Below are 16318 nucleotides of genomic sequence, written 5' to 3' on the forward strand. Positions count from 1 at the left end.
GGATATTGGACCATAATAGGTGAATGTCCAATTTAAAATGTTTAAGTTCTTAGACCACATTCATTCTGTGTCAGAAACCTATGCTGTGTCAAATATTTAATCACAATCCAAATTCAGAGCTGTATCAAGCTTGAATGTCGTGTCCATACTTGCCCCAACTGTTCAGGGTTCGACCTCTGCGGTGGTATCAAGCTGCGCCCTGCGGAGCATTTTATTTTGGATTGTTTTACATTTGTCATTTCAAAATTTTTATAGCTGACTATTCCCTATGGGTTTTTCTCATTGTTGAAGATTGTATGGTTATCTATAGATGTTACTTTCCCTGTCATTTTGTCACTTGTGGGGAGTTGTTTCATTGGAAATCATACCACATCTTCTTATTTTTATATTACAATAGAAACTAGAGTGGGTCGAGAATTTGTCAAATATAATATTTTTATATTTACCCTCCTGGACATTCACAGTAAGCTGCTTTAACATCACCTAGAGTCTTCTCAACAACAAACCAGCACTGGTAGGTCATCTTCCCAGTCAACGTCTTTGCCCTCTGTGTTGGCCTCACCTTTCCTATAAAAACACAAACTGAGCTGTCATCTTTTAAGTAGTTGACTTTCATTTCCTGGACATGTCCATCGTAAAACAAGCGGTAGTCCTCTGCACTCTTATAAGCTTTCAACTTCTTTTTATCGTAATCTGAACGGTGCAACAACAAATAATTGAAAATGTCATACAAGGAAAAGTCCGGTACACCAGAAAAATCTTCAACATATCTGAAAAATAAAAGGATTTCAAATTAACACTACAGAATACATTGCTGGTATGAAATTCACAGATTATTCTAGTAAGACATGTATAATAGTAAGGTGAAAAATACTGATTGGGAATATGAGCCCTCGCCAGTACATGCAGTTCAGACAGTTGAAAGTTATATATACTAGACAGTTGAAAGTTATATATACTTGTACAATATTAAAGGACCTGAAAATGCATAAAGTATTTTCTAAATAGATGTTTAATGATATATTATAGTACATGTACAAAAAAATGTTAAGTATATCTTAATCTATATACTAACATAAATTTGTTGGACTTGAAATAAAAAGAAAATCAATGTGGAAAAATTATGATAATTGTGATAATATCCGCTTAATTCTTGCAATTCAAGAGTTTACTCATACAATGACTTTATTTCATTAAACCCTAAAATTCTTAAGTTTTTGGCAGTTAATATTTATATTAAAGAATGTGGTATATTATCGATCAAGTAAAATTGTATAAAAAAAATGTAATAGCTACATGTTTTGAACGACTAAATTTTAGGAGCCATGGGCTATCCCTTTAATTATAATGTAAAATTGCTATTAATGGATATTCTTTTGAACTGAGTCTATTTACTTCTAATGGAAAAAGTTTATAGAAAATTGAACAGTTATTGTTATATTATTATTTTTTAAAAAGTTTAAAGTCTTAAAAGTTTTCAATATTTAGAAGTTTGCATACATGTAGGGTTGTTTCTTCTTAGGGAGCTATTTGATAGTTAAGGGGGTGGGGTGAAAAATTTTGTCTTGCATTTTTTTTAAATTGTAATCTCTGTCCTGCTTTTTTATTTTTCACTCTATACGGTCCTGCCTTTTTTTTTTATTAGTTTATCCTGACTTTTTTTACATGAATTGTCATATCCTGCCTTTTTTTTTTGGCAAAGTGCCTCAACCCGCCTTTTTTTTACTCAAAACTTCTGTCATGCCTATTTATTTTTCAATTTCATCCTAGCCTAGCACCCCACCCACCCAAAGTGAAATCGTAGCTCCCTTAATAAAATTGTTTTGGACTGACATGGATAATCATATTTTTGAAAAAATGCTGAAATAATATGAGTTTTAAAAATTATTTCATTATACTGCTAGAAAAATATATTTTAGTAATTGGCTTCAGACACACAGGTAAGGAAGAATGACCCTTCTTTTACTTTAGGGATCCCAGTACTTTAGGGTAATATATGGTTTATTTATGGTTAGGGTTACAACTAGGTTTTAAGGTTAAGACAGAGGTTGGTTTTATGGATGGGACTAGTGATATGGCATGTATGGTAAAGTTGGACTTGTGGCACAAGTTGTGTTATGGTTGGGTTAGGTAAGGGTTAAGTTTAAGGGATGTGACTAACATATGTGCTATGTATGGTTTGGTAATGTAAGGGTTAGGTTTTAAAGATGGGACTGGTGCTATGCTATATATGGTTAGGGTACATGGCCCTGTGTGTAAGGATTAGGTTTAACCTATTTTCAGTGGTTATTGGTACTTTTAACTTTTGTGTTAGGGTTGAAACTAGGTTCTAAGGGTTGGCTTCTAGGGAAGACCGTGTAATGTTCAGGTTATGGGTTAGGTAAATCATGAAAAAAAACTTAAGGTCTAGGGTTCATTTATGGTCAAAATTGTTAGCATATATGTGATGTTCTAGGTTAAAGTAAGGTTTTATATTTAGAGCTACTGTCAGGGTAAGGTATGGGTTTGGGTAAAGTTTAGTTGAGCATATTTTTATATAGGTTGGGAGCCCGTAAATTAAAAGAAGGCCGAAAATATGACTTTCTGACTTATTTTGACTGTATAACTCATTCAAACGACAAGGGATCTAATAAAAATTATAAGTTAGGTAAAGATACGAATTTTGGTTAACTTTATGGCAAGTTTAGTATGGGCATATCCCGCAATGGTGGTAAGTCGTGCACTTAAGGCCATTTTTTACTTTATTATTCTTAGACTTAGTTTTGTTTTTTTATTACTGTGTATTGTCAAGCTTGGTTACTCATAATTGTTTCTCAGTCACTGAATGTACGATGTTGTTCCATACGGGAGCAGCTGACCCGGTTTGTTTACATTCAAATTCTAATGGCTTCAAAACCACGTGACACATTGAATTGTTATATCCAATCAAATTGCTCTACTGTCAATTAGGTGATTTTTTAGTACAAGGCAATTATATTATTTGTCTGTATGATATTGCTTTGAAATAGTTTGCAATAAATTGGGAGATTATTCAATAGGAAAACTCATTATTAGCCATGAAAGTTTACATCAATGGAAATTTATAAGAATATTTACTTTTGGTCAGAATATCGATCTCTTTATACTAAACCAAATTTTTTTTTTATGAAAAATATATGTATATTGTTTTTTCTTAACCTACTCTATATTCCTGAACAAAAACATGGCATGATTATCGTTTGTTTCCCAAAGTTTTTCTTTCAATTTGGATGTTTTTTTTTCGCGGGAAAATCGCGGAAGACGTAAGGTGCTTGCCATTTTGAAATTCTTAAAAATACGATTTGCTTGGCCTGTTTGGTTTGCCATTAAGATTGATGACGCTCAATGGAATGTAAACAAAGCAATGGAGGCGGGAAGAGGGGTTTTCTTAAGTTCTGAAATGCTTTTAGGCATTCGGAAGTCAGGTTTGAAATGGCCATTAGAAAATCTGCATTTTTGTACAATACTTAAGAATAATAATGAAAACATATCTTTAGAAATATTATTTTATTTAGAAGTGTAGAAAAAATGTATTCTGCACTAATTTTATACGCTGGTATTAGCGTAGTGACGTCAATGCGGAGTTTTCCCGTATGATAAGTACAATAACAAAATCCGAACGAACCAACGTTATGACCGATTATAGACTACGGTAGGATACATATTCTACGTGGATAGCAACGCGTTGGGACCCCCTTAGTAAAAAACGGTCAAAAACCGGTTTAAATAAGTATGCAGAGGAGGGTAAAAGCCATAGAAATGAATGGAAAATTATCTTAATTACCCTTCTAAGGTAAACGGGTCTGAAAAACTACAACCGGCTCTTCTCAGGCGATCTTGTAGGGTAGAGTCGACGTCGTCTGCTAGAAAATTGGGATCATACGGAATCTTCAATTTTCCACCGCCTCAGCTAAACTGGCCAAATCTCTCTGTTTATAACCATTTGCCACTATTCCTCTATCTCGTAAATACAGCTGAATCTTTGAAATTGTCAATGATTTAAAAGATAACATCGTGATTGTAATAGAAAAGTAGAATGAAACAATTTGTTTTGCGGAATCGCTATGGTAAGCAAACAAAAACTGTGACGTATTTTGCCCCACCTATTTACGGTCGATATATTTTGCAGATTTGAAAGCGAAACGCCACTTAATGTGCAAGTGGTCTATTCATTTTCAATCTTTTTCTCAGTGTAAAATTCTCATTAAAGAAAATTCCGCGAAACGATGTTATCTTCTTTGGCCCCTAAACTATGTGACGTCATAGGTATGCTTCCGGCGTCAAACGTAAACACCGGGCGTTTTCTGGCTTCTTGGCCGCTTCAGAATGTAATTAAATTTGGTAAGAAGAAGATTTCTAGGTGCAACATGTGAGTTTTTTTGCTTATCATTGTAAAAATTGCATGTCAATACATTCAATACAAAATGCCGGCTTCCTTAGTTACAGACAAGGAGATAGAGAATTGTACGCTTACTGACATCCAATCAGAACCACTGATACAAACTAATTGCATTAGAATTACAAATGGCTGGCGTAGATTTAGCAAAACCCAAAGGAAGAAAAAGACAAATCGAGCCAAGAGAAGATTTCCGTGACGAACTTAATGACAGAAAAAGGTCGAAATGTGATTGCTGTACGTAACATCATATAATAGATATATATAGAATTTAAGTTCATTTTTCACTTTCACTTTCATATTTTTTGGTTATTAGTGCTGAAAGATAGTAAATATTTCTTATTCAGGCAACACAAACTCCTTTAAATCATATATGGAATAGAAATACAGAACCAGTAACATCTGTCCAACATCTTTCTTAAGATTAAAATCGAGTCATTTCTCATTTGTTTTCATAACTTTATTTGCATACTTGTACACGAGTATTTCACGTAGTAATAAGTTTAAAATAGACGTTATGAATTAAGGTTGTTAGTTTTCTCAATTGAATTGTTTCCCATTTTTCCGACTATACCGTTAACGGTAGGGTATTTCTCATTATTGAAGGTCGTACGGTACCTTTAATTTCTTCTACCACGTCATTTCAACTTTGGTGGATGGTTGTCTCATACACCTTATCGCTATTCACGGCTGACCCGAGAATCTGTCCCGCTTGAACTATTGATGTCATACAACAATCACTTTTCCATTGTGGCGTCAGATATTTTGTATTATGACGTCAAAATTTTACGGGAACCTGTGTAATGTCCAGTAATGGCGGACAAATAGCGATAAGCATGATAAGGTGTATTAGCAATCGATCATACCACTTCCCCTTATATTTATTATTTATATATTTATATATTTATGTTTCAAGTTGTTAGTTGAGCAAAAACTATTTATAAAAATTAAATAGTTGTCGCTGAACTAACAACTTGAAACGTCATCCCAATGTAAAGTCTACCCAAGTGTTTCAAAACGCAGCTCCATATTTGGCTCCGTTTCATCATCACTAACTACATGTGTGCTACTTATTTATATATATATATATATATATATATATATATCTTTTGTTGTGAATTATAATTTTCTTTGTGTTGTATATTTTTGGTGGTGGAGCTGTTCGACGTACGAAAGTATGGTTAGTGACCCTAAAGGCTATATAAGGTGTAAATATCCAGAAAGATAAGTTATGTTTTTATGGGTTTTTTTCGCACGAAGCGCGAATATTTTTATTTGTTTTTTCGACGCTATCAATCAAATAATTATTTTCCATTTTAAGTTGGTTATTTTTGATTTATATATCATGTTTATAAGAGCAAATAATAATGATATGGTTTGATTTCATCAAAAAGTGAAATATTGGGGTTCTTTGATATGCTGAATCTAACCGTGCATTTAGATTCTTAATTTTTGGTCCTGTTTTCAAATTGGTCTACATTAAGGTCCAAAGGGTCCAAAATAAAACTTAGTTTGATTTTAACAAAAATTGAATTCTTGGGGTTCTTTGATATGCTGAATATAACCGTGTATGTATTTAGATTTTGGATATTGGACCATAATAGGTAAATTAAAAAATTTTAAGTTCTTCGACCACATTCATTCTGTGTCAGAAACCTATGCTGTGTCAAATATTTAATCACAATCCAAATTCAGAGCTGTATCAAGCTTGAATGTTATGTCCATACTTGCCCCAACTGTTCAGGGTTCGACCTCTGCGGTTGTATCAAGCTGCGCCCAGCAGAGCATTTTATTTATATTATTAAAAACACAGCTATTTTGGACCCCCCTTTTTTGGGCCCCACTGTAAAAAAAAAGTCTTGTTTTTGTCGAGCCTTCGACTTTTGTCGAGAAAGCGAGACATAGCGATCCTACATTCCGTCGGCGTCGTTGTCGTCGGCGGCGTCCACAAATATTCACTCTGTGGTTAAAGTTTTTGAAATTTTAATAACTTTCTTAAACTATCCTGGATTTCTACCAAACTTGGACAGAAGCTTGTTTATGATCATAAGATTATATTCAAAAGTAAATTTTGTAAAAAATAAATTCCATTTTTTCCGAATTTTACTTATAAGTGGACTTAGTTTTTCTGCCAGGAAACATTACATTCACTCTGTGGTTAAAGTTTTTGAAATTTTAATAACTTTCTTAAACTATCCTGGATTTCTACCAAACTTGGAAAGAAGCTTGTTTATGATCATAAGATAGTATCCAGAAGTAAATTTTGTAAAAAAAAAATTCCATTTTTTCCGTATTTTACTTATAAATGGACTTAGTTTTTCTGCCAGTTAACATTACATTCACTCTGTGGTTAAAGTTTTTAAAATTTTAACAACTTTCTTAAACTATCCTGGATTTGTACCACACTTGGACAGAAGCCTGTTTATGATCAAAAGCTAGTATCTAGAAGGAAATTTTGATAACATTTTGTTCCATTTTTTAGCTCACCTTGCCCGAACGGCCAAGTGAGCTTTTCTCATCACTTTGCGTCCGTCGTCGTCGTCGTCCAGCGTCGTCTGTTAACTTTTACAAAAATCTTCTCCTCTGAAACTACTGGGTCAAATTTAACCAAACTTGGTCACAATCATCATTGGGGTATCTAGTTTCAAAAATGTGTCCGGTGATGCGGTCAACCAACCAAGATGGCCGCCATGGCTAAAAATAGAACATAGGGGTAAAATGTAGATTTTGGCTTATATCTCTGAAACCAAAGCATTTAAAGCAAATCTGACATGGGGTAAAATTGTTTATCAGGTCAAGATCTATCTGCCCTGAAATTTTCAGATGAATCTGACAACCCGTTGTTGGGTTGCTGCCCCTGAATTGGTAATTTTAAGGAAATTTTGTCGTTTTTGGTTATTATCTTGAATATTATTATAGATAGAGATAAACTGTAAACAGCAATAATGTTCAGCAGAGTAAGATCTACAATTAAGTCAACTTGACCAAAATGGTCAGTTGACCCCTTAAGGAGTTATTGCCCTTTATAGTCAATTTTTTACCATTTTTCGTAAATTTTTGTAATCTTTTACAAAAATCTTCTCCTCTGAAACTACTAAGACAAATTTAACCAAACTTTTACACAATCATCATTAGGGTATATAGTTTAAAAAATGTGTCCGATGACCCCGCTCGCGAACCAAGATGGCCAACATGGCTAAAAATAGAACATAGGGGTAAAATGTAGATTTTGGCTTATATCTCTGAAACCAAAGCATTTAGAGTAAATCTTACAAAGGGTAAAACTGATTATCAGGTCAAGATCTATCTGCCCTGAAAATTTCAGACCAATCAGGCAGCACGTTGTTGGGTTGCTGCCCCTGAATTGGTAATTTTAAGAAAATTTTGCAGCTTTTGGTTATTATCTTGAATATTATTATAGATAGAGATAAACTGTAAACAGCAATAATGTTCAGCAAAGTAAGATCTACAAATAAGTCAACATGACCAAAATTGTCAATTGACCCCTTAATCAGTTACTGCCCTTTATAGTCAATTTTTTACAATTTTTTCATAAATTTTGTAAATTTTTGTAAATTTTTACAAAATATTTTCCACTGTAACTACTGGGCCAAGTTCATTATAGATAGAGATAATTGTAAGCAGCAAGAATGTTCAGTAAAGTAAGATCTACAAACACATCACCATCACCAAAACACAATTTTGTCATGAATCCATCTTTGTCCTTTGTTTAATATGCACATATACCAAGGTGAGCGACACAGGCTCTTTAGAGCCTCTAGTTCCATATTTTACTTATAAATGGACTTAGTTTTTCTTCCAGTCAACATTACATACATTCTGCAGTTTAAGTTTTTAAAACATTTATTAGATTCATAAATTATCCTGGATTTTTACCAAACTTGGACAGAAGCTACTTACAATCAAAAGATAGTATAGTGAGGAATATTTTTATTAATTTTTTTCCTCAATTTTGTTGAGCCTGCGATTAACTCTAAAAGTAGGCGAGACACTGGGTTCGGCGGAGCCCTTACGAATTTTTTTCTATATTTACAATTTTCTACAATGTATAGACATATAACAAGTCTCAACAAACCATTACTAGTCGATTACAATACCTTTTTTACTATCCACACAAACCCCATGTGAAAAAAGAAGAAGGTACCTTTGATGAATAACCTACTTTCACTTTGGAGGATCAGGTCAGGAAAACGATATAAATTTCATATAAAAACTCACTTACTTTTCATAAAAATTACATCCTTAGATTCCGGAGATATTTTTTGCCCATGTCAAGACAGGTGTTCAAATTAGCGGTGGTCCTTTCTCCTAGGTCCAGGAACTGTCATATTTTCGCTCGGACTTCCGATTTGGTTATTACATTGTAGCTGCACCTGATGGACTTTCGATTTTCAAGTTTTAGGAAACATGTATATCATGTGTATATCACATGGACTCGGTGAGCAGATTACAATTTTGTTAATCATTGTTTTTTAAATTTATTTTAGTATTTCCTGTCTATTTGTATTACTTTATTAACGTATATGACGTTGACATCGATATTTCTTTGTTTTCTAGCAATGTGCAGTTTACTATCCATATCCGTATACTGAAAAATTTTTAATTTCAATAGTTAAAATGGTGAAATATAATCTCTTTTTGGTGTAACCATGGAAATATTCTGCATTTATTTGTTATAAAATATTGCATAAAAGAAGGGTGAAAATGTTCCCAAAATTTGGTCCAAAGAAGAATTTCAATCCATTAGAGTGGTACCTTGTCTCAAACTATAGACATTTATCTATCAAGAGGTTCAAAAAAGCATTTCACCTAATTTTTCCATAAACACATGATAAACATGATAAAACTGAACTGAAAAGTTTGAGAGTCAAACACTACGATAATGTCTTGATCTATTGGAGAAATACAGACTGTCAAACAGAAAAATGGCCTAAAATCATGCGAAAAAAAACAATCTTGATGTTCATATAAACCCACACGTAAGGCTTTATTATTCTTCAACTACCTACAAATCTTGTGGACTGTTACCTTGTGAACTAGCATGTTAAAAATCGAGCTCATCTTTTTGGTCAAGTACAAAGCAGTGTTAATATTCACATTACATTAATATGAAAATGCATATTAATTTGCTGCTAGACGTTAAGTAGCCAATCATCATCTTTATATTTAGTTTTTCAACGCTATCAATCAAATTATTGTTTTCAAAATTTAACGCTATAAGGTATGGGGAAAATCTGTATTCAGAATATTTTTTTAGGAAAAAACATAACCCCCCTTTAAGTTAAATGGTCGTTTCCTAACTACAAACATGTATCAGTACATATCAGTTTGACAAATATTTTAAGGTCCTGCCCCCAAGGGCATCACCATGGTCCATTGACTTTGAATTAATTATTAATTTTCTATGTGGAGTATCTACTTCAGTTAAATTGATAGTAACTACTTACAATAGACAACAATATTTTCTAAAAAGTTTCATTACTGTATGTACATCTCAGTTTGTCGACCATTTTGATGCCCAGTCCACTAGGTCCATAGACTTTGAATTAATAAGTAATGTTGCTGTCCATCAGATTGTCTTTTTCTGAATTTTGTGATGACAGGCGAGACACATCTCTATGTCAACAGTTTATTCTCATTTTTTATTTGGGGACCTTTTATAGCTTGCTTTGTGATACTGTTGAAGGCTGTATGATTACCATCTAGGTCATTTGGTCTCTGGTGGAGAGTTGTCTTATTGACAATCATGCCACATCTTATTTTCATAAAAGTGCCCCAAAAAAATTCGTACGTATAACACATTTGATTTCCAGAAAATAACTTTAGTTTAAGTGAATGGATCTCTATGAAACTTTACCAGAAAGTTCAATACCACAAATGGAAGGTTGGGATAGATTTTTGGGTTTATGATATTAACAGTTTAGGAATTAAGGACCAAAAACAAGCATTTTTGTTGTTTCCGGACTTGTGTTTAAGTGTATGGATCACTCTACAATTATACCACAAGGTTACATATCACAAAGGAAAGGCTTGGATTGAGTTCTGGGATAATTGCCCCAAAAGTTCAGGAATATGGGGCGAAAAAAGGGCAAAAAACAAGCATTTTTCAGGTTTTGTTTAAGTGTATGGATCTCTCTAAAAAAAATTGTGCTACAAGTTCTATACCACAAAGGGTTTGATGGGATTGAATTTCGGGGGTAATTACTCAAAGGGAGGGGGTTCAAAAAATTTGGGGGCTTTTTTTCCGATTTTTTTTGGAGAGGAGGTTCATATTTTTTTCTTCAAAATTTTTGAAATTTTAAATTTTTGGAAAGCTTCAAGAAGAAATCTTCGCAATAGCACAGTATTGCGCAACAGCACAGTATTACGCAACAGCACAGTATTGTATAATAGCACAGTTTTGTGCAATAGCACAGTACATGTATAATGCACAGTAGCACAGTATTGGGCAATAACAAGAAATCTTCAATTGCACAGTATTGCACAATAGCAAGAAATCTTCTGTTGCCCATTAGCACAGTATTGCGCAACAACAAAGTTTTGTGCAATAGCAAGAAATCTTCAATTGCACAGTATTGCGCAGTAGTACAGTATTCTGCAATAGCAAGAAATCTTCAATTGAAAATAGATACAAATCTTTTTATCAATTTCAATGGGATCAATTTTAAGTCTTTAATGTTTGGGGGTTCTAACCTTGTATTACTTTTTTCGATATTGAGTCCCATTTCAAAATTGGTCTACATTTAGGTCAAAAGAGTCCAAAATTAATATTTGTTTGATTTCACCAACAACTGAATTATTGCGGCTGTATGATATGCTGAATCTTATTGTGCATTTTGATTTTTTTATTTTGGGCCCTGTTTTCAAATTAGTTCATGCTAATGTTTGAGGGTCAAAAACTAAACATTGTCAATTGCACAGTATTGCACAATAGCAAGAAATCTTCTGTTGCCCATTAGCACAGTATTGCGCAACAACAAAGTTTTGTGCAATAGCAAGAAATCTTCAATTGCACAGTATTGCGCAGTAGTACAGTATTCTGCAATAGCAAGAAATCCTCAATTGAAAATAAATACAAATCTTTTTATCAATTTCAATGGGATCAATTTTAAGTCTTTAATGTTTGGGGGTTCTAACCTTGTATTACTTTTTTCGATATTGAGTCCCATTTCAAAATTGGTCTACATTTAGGTCAAAAGAGTCCAAAATTAATATTTGTTTGATTTCACCAACAACTGAATTATTGCGGCTGTATGATATGCTGAATCTTATTGTGCATTTTGATTTTTTTATTTTGGGCCCTGTTTTCAAATTAGTTCATGCTAATGTTTGAGGGTCAAAAACTAAACTTTGTTTGATTTCAACTAAAATTAAATATTTTGACTTGGATGGCAATTATACCACATCTTCTTATTTCTAAAAGTAATACTACTTTTGTTTTTTATGCCCCCGCCGTAGCGGAGGGGGCATTAAGTTTTACCCTTGTCTGTCCGTCCGTCCGTCCCAAAGTTGGTTTCCCATCTCTAACTTTAGTTTGCCTCAACCAAATGTTATGAAACTTATACACAATGCTTATTACCACTAAATACAGATCAAGATTGAGTTTTGGTGGCGTCACTTTTACCGTTCTAGAGTTATGCTCCTTTACAAATGGAAAAATTGCTAAATTTTTCGTTTCCGTTCTCTAACTTAAGTTTGGCTCAACCAAATGTTATGAAACTTATACACAATGCTTATTAGGGCCCTGCCGAATGGCGGACGCCCTATAGTGACCAGTCTGTCCGTCCGTCTGTCTGTTTGTCTGTTCATCCGTCCATCCTTAACAAATTGTGTCCGCTCTATATCTAGAGAACCGCTAGGATTTCAAAGTTTATACTTGACATGTATATTAACCAACACCAGAGGGTGTGTCATAATGTATGAACAACTTCCTAGGTCAAAAACTTTGGTTTTAGTTTACAACTCCATGTCCTATGGTAAAGATCGTGTCCGCTCTATATAAACATAAAAATTGCTGAATTTTTCGTTTCCGTTCTCTAACTTTAGTTTGTCTCAACCAAATGTTATAAAACTTATACACAACCTTTCTAGAGTTATGCGTGTTTACAAATAGAAAAATTGCTGAATTTTTAGTTTATGTTCTCTACTTAAGTTAGCCTCAACCAAATGTTATGAGACTTACACACAATGCTAATTACCACAAAACTCAGATCGAGTTCAAATTTGGGTAGCATCACTTTTACCGTTCTTCAGTTATGTCCCTTTATAACTATATGATGTGCAAGCGGGGGCATCATCTGTGTCCACATGTGGACACTATCCACATTTTTTACATATTTTGATTTTAGATGAAAGATGTTTTAATATCAAATCTGTCAAAGCTTGGGCCAATTTGATACTGGAATGTGAATGTTCATGCAACATTGAATGCATGTCGAAATGCAGCAAGGAATGTATGTTGAAATGCAACGAGGAATGCAAGGGGAACAAGCAATGGATAGGAGGTCAAAATAAAATAGTACTTACACACAATAATCATATTGTCGGAAACAGGGATATAACAATGATGGAGCAGTCTGAACATAAGAATTCCATCATGCTGAGAAATCTTACAAAAGCTGATTGGAACTCAACTTTTACCTGCAGTTTTGGTACACTTTTTAAGTCAATCAGCTTAGATGGATATAATGAGCGTAAGTTTAACTTTCTTACGTCTATATACAAATTTTTTTGCGTTCATATTATCATAATTATGTCATGGCGATGTCTGTGGCGTATCAAATTGTCATCCGAAGACATTTGTCATCCTATACATTTTGGTTTACAGGATCTCTATGAAATTGAAATTGTAGCACAAGCCAAAAAGGTTCCATATATATATATACTACACAAGGAAGGTTTATTTTGATTTTGGGGTTTATTGTCATTGCTGTTAGGAATTAGGAGCCAAAAACAAGCATTTTTTTCTTATTTCAGGACAACAACTTATGTATTAGTGTATGGATCTCTGTGAAATTTTACCACAAGGTTCTATACCAAAAAGAATGTTGAGGGTCGTGGCCTAAACCGATTAGAAATTAAAGGCCGAAAAGGGGTAAAAAAACAAGAATTTTATGGTTTGTGGACAATTACTTGAATATTAGTCTCAGGATTGCTATGAAATTGTACCACAAGGTTTAAAACGGTAAAAAGAACGTAGGGGGATTGTTAGGGCATTCTGACCCTACAGGTTTAAGAAAAAAGAAGCCAAAAACAATATCTTTTTATACGCCCTTTTACGGGACGTATTATGGTATACCGTTGTCCGTCTGTCCGTTCGTCTGTCTGTCCGTCGTCAACATGTCGGACATTAACTCAAAAACGCTTTAACCAATTTGCATAAAACTTTGGTGAATTGTTTATTTCTAATGACATGAGCTCCCTTTCGTTTTTTATAAATTTTAGATTTTACTTTTCCAAGTTATGAGGTTTTATTCATTAAAAAAAGGGGGATTTTCAAGTTTTCGGAAAATAACTCAAGAATGCTTTCACCAACTTGCAAGTATTGTGGTGAATTGTTTATATCTATTGACATGAGCTCCCTTTTGATATTTATATATTTTAGATTTTATGTTTCCAAGTTACAGGGTTTTATTCATAAAAAAAGGGGGATTTTCCAGTTTTCGGACAAAAAATCAAAAATGCTTTCAGCAGTTCTTATGAAACTTTGGTGAATTGTTTATATCTATTGATGTAAGCTCTGTTTAGAATTTTATAAATTTTACATTTTACATTTTTGAGTTATGGGGTTTTATTCATTAAAAAAGGGGTTGATTTTCCAGTTTTCGGACAATAACTCCAAAAAAAATGCTGTCACCAATTCTCATGAAACTTTGGTGAATTGTTTATATCTATTGATGTAAGCTCCCTTTTGATTTTCATAAATTTCTAATATGACATTGAGAAGTAATTGAACTTTATTTGTTTATAGTCTGACAACAGATTTACTAAGTATTTCACAACAGCAAGAAATCTTTAATTGAATATAAATTCAATTCATATAACCAATTTCAAGTTCTTCGACTACATTTATTCAGAAACCTATAATATGTCAAATATTTAATTACAATCCAAATTCAGACCTGTATCAAGCTTGAATATTGTGTCCATTTTTGCCCCAACTGTTCAGGGTTGGACCTCTGCAGGCGTATCCAGTTGCGCTCAGCGAAGCAGTTTATAATTATTTGTATCAATTGATTATTTTTTTAACAATTTCAATTGGGTTTTTATTCAGTCTTGTATTCTGGTGGTCTTTAATATGCTGAATTTAACCAGGTATTTTGAATCTGGATTTTACGGGACGTATTACTATTATGGTATACCTCTGTCCGTCCGACCTTCGTCAACATGTCTGACATTAACTCAAAAACACTTTAATAAATTTGCATAAAACTTTGGTGAATTGTTTATATCTATTGACGTGAGTTTCCTTTCGTTTTTTATAAATTTTAGATTTTAATTTTCCGAGTTATCGGTTTTATTCATCAAAAAAGGGGGATTTTCCAGTTTTCTGATAATAACTCAAGAATGCTTTCACCAACTTGCAAGAAATTTTGGTGAGTTGTTTATATCTATTGACATGAGCTCCCTTTCGATTTTTAAAAAAATTTAGATTTTACGTTTCCAAGTTACAGGGTTTTATTGTCTCGCTTGGCGGAGTCAAAAAGCGAGACATAGGTATGCTGTTTCCGGAGTCGGCGGCGGCGGTGTCAACAATGTATTAGTTTGTGATTAGGTCTAGTTTGTGGGGAACCACAAGTTGAAGGTCAATCATATTTGGTATGCAGTTCACAGTATAAGCATTGGCACATCTCATTTCCATGGAGATTATTTGGCCCTGCCCACTCAGTCATGGTCTATTGACTTTGAAGCTTTTGCTTATTTTACATGTATTAGTTTGTGATTAGGTCAGTTTATGGGGAACCACTAGTGGTAGGTCAATGATATTTGGTATGCAGTTGTATAAGCATTGGCATATCTCATTTCCATGGAGATTATTTGACTCCGCCCCTTGGTCATGGTCTATTGACTTTGAAAATTTTGCTTAGTTAACATGTATTAGTTTGTGATTAGGTCAGTTAAAGGGGAACTATTAGTGGTAGGCCAATGTTAATTGGTATTCAGTTGTATAAGTATTAGCACATTTCATTTCCATGGAGAATATTTGGCCCCTTCCCCTCAGTCATGGACTCATGGTCTATCGACTTGAAAATTTTGCTTAGTTAACATGTATTAGCTTGTGATTAGGTCAGTTAAAGGGGAACTATTAGTGGTAGGCCAATTTTAATTGGTATTCAGTTGTATAAGTATTAGCACATTTCATTTCCATGGAGAATATTTGGCCCCTTCCCCTCAGTCATGGACTCATGGTCTATCGACTTGAAACTTTTGCTTAGTTTACATGTATTAGTTTGTGATTAGATCAGTTTAAGATGAACTGCTAATGTTAAGTCAATGATATTTGGTATGCAAATTTATTGGCATTTTTAAGTATCGTTTCCATGGAGATTTTATAGCTCCACCCTCTCTTCATGGTTCATTGACTTTGAAACTTTTGCATAGTTTACAAGTTTCTGTTTTTGTTAAGGTTTGTTTAAAGGGAACGACTTATAATAAGTCAATGATATTTGGTATGCAGTTGTATAAGCAATGGCACATCTCATTTACATGGAGATTGTTTAGCCATGTACCTCAGTCATGGTTCGTTGACTTTGAATGTTTGCCTAACTTATGTAAAATGTTAAGTATTGTTATTTTAATGTCAATATTTGCATAATCAAAATTATGAAAAAGCGAGACATATCTCTGTGATAACAGTTTATTGTTAATAAAAAAGGTGGATTT

The 16318-nt window shown here is 33.5% G+C and overlaps 1 protein-coding gene across 12 annotated transcripts in view; it reads left to right on the forward strand.

The window, feature by feature from the left end:
• LOC127699812 (uncharacterized) overlaps nucleotides 1-16318 on the forward strand; it is a 211962-nt gene that overhangs the window by 75449 nt on the left and 120195 nt on the right. Inside the window, exons 1-2 of one of the 12 annotated variants that reach the window (XR_007981229.1) lie at nucleotides 4501-4651; nucleotides 12784-13128. The exons of 9 other annotated variants lie outside the window; for them this stretch is intronic. The gene's annotated coding sequence lies outside the window, so the exon portion shown is untranslated. Of the gene's footprint in view, nucleotides 1-4500; nucleotides 4652-12783; nucleotides 13129-16318 lie in introns of those variants that run through there. 2 more of the 12 variants (XR_007981231.1, XR_007981241.1) reach the window with 2 other exon arrangements.

The sequence above is a fragment of the Mytilus californianus genome, unplaced genomic scaffold (assembly GCF_021869535.1).
Source record: "Mytilus californianus isolate M0D057914Y unplaced genomic scaffold, xbMytCali1.0.p SCAF_1, whole genome shotgun sequence".
Lineage (NCBI taxonomy): Eukaryota > Metazoa > Mollusca > Bivalvia > Mytilida > Mytilidae > Mytilus > Mytilus californianus.